This window comes from Dermacentor andersoni, chromosome 11 (assembly GCF_023375885.2).
Source record: "Dermacentor andersoni chromosome 11, qqDerAnde1_hic_scaffold, whole genome shotgun sequence".
NCBI classification, from domain to species: Eukaryota; Metazoa; Arthropoda; class Arachnida; order Ixodida; family Ixodidae; genus Dermacentor; species Dermacentor andersoni.
Window position 1 is genome coordinate 85863955 of NC_092824.1, and position 1384 is coordinate 85865338.

Here is a 1384-nt window from a genome sequence, read left to right on the forward strand (position 1 = left end):
GCCCGTGGCTGGGCGCCAAAACGGCCGTATTCTGCTCAGCGGGCAACGATCTGACAAGCGTGGCGAAGTAGATGCTCCTGAGCACTGAACGTTCGCGCAATACATCAAAACTCAGCGGAAGCGGGTCCATAGACGTCTCGCCGGCCACCCTGTGGTGGCCAATCCATCGATGGCGAAGCGGTGGGCGAGAATCATGGAGGAGGGATCTGGAGCATTACGCGCAGCCAGCCTCGGCAAGCGAACGCTCCGTGAAGTCACAGTGGTGGCCCAGCACGTGACCTCTTGCGTCGAGATCACGGAGAGAGAATCGATTTGCCCAAATGTTTGGTTCCCAGTAGCAATGCGAGTATTTATTCGGCTGCCCTGCCGTGGCTCTGCCTGCAGAGCGGGAACACTAAACAAGACCGCGCACTTTGACGAGCGATCACGTGCTGGGCCACCAAGTTTGGCTTCAATCGCGTTGCTGTATGCTCCTTCCTATCTTTTTCCTTCCTCCATAGCGAGATTCCATCGCGGATTCAGTCACCGCCGCGTCAATTGAGCAACCATCCTTCATGCATCCACGACCTAGTAGGTCGTGCACGGCTCGCCCTCGCAAGCTTTCGCACGCACCTACAGCACACGGCCCACGCACGCATGTTATCGCACTTGGACGCCGCCACCGGAAATCCACCTGGAGTATCCACACATGGCGATAATAAAGTCAAGACAGTGTATGTCTCGAATGGGGCCATATTAATCACGAAGAGCGACCTCAGTAACTTTGACAATTGCCTAGGGAAACAGCTGAATGAAGGAACCATTCTCAGCCCTTGAGACAGCTCCGCGGGATTAGGTTCATGTGCCGGGACATTTTAATGCAATGCCGCCGTGTGTTTATAACTGTGCGCAAACGCAGCAGCGCTGCAACAATGTAACAGCCGCACGATACAACCTGAGGCAGCTAGCCACGCTTTCCATCAGCGTGCCGGACACGTGTGCAATAATTTCTGGCAGTACATACGTACCAGGACATAAGACACAGTGCTCTCTCGCGTGCTCAACACGTTGAACATAACTAAACTGTTCGAAAAGAACCAGTAGGTCAGAAGACGGAGTTCAAACATTCCATGCCGGCAGCCGCATAAGTTGCCGCTACAAGTGATTTTGATTTCCTGTGTATAAAGGCCACCACCGTCTTGAGGTTACTTGATACTACGAGCACTTCGCGCTAAAGTGTCAAGATAACCAATTTGCAAAAGGATATTTCTTTTTTAACCGCTATATGTAATCCGAATTGACAGAGGACGCTGAAGACCCTGGAGTCAACAGATATGCACAGAGCATGCTCATTGGCAGCGTAGGTCACGTGTCTACGGTCACCACGGTTATCCGCACCCTGGTA

General features: G+C 52.8%; 1 long non-coding RNA gene across 4 annotated transcripts in view; it reads right to left on the bottom strand.

The window, feature by feature from the left end:
* The window catches only part of LOC129381376 (uncharacterized), a 128382-nt gene that overhangs the window by 10622 nt on the left and 116376 nt on the right, over positions 1-1384 (bottom strand). The gene's annotated exons all lie outside the window — the stretch shown is intronic.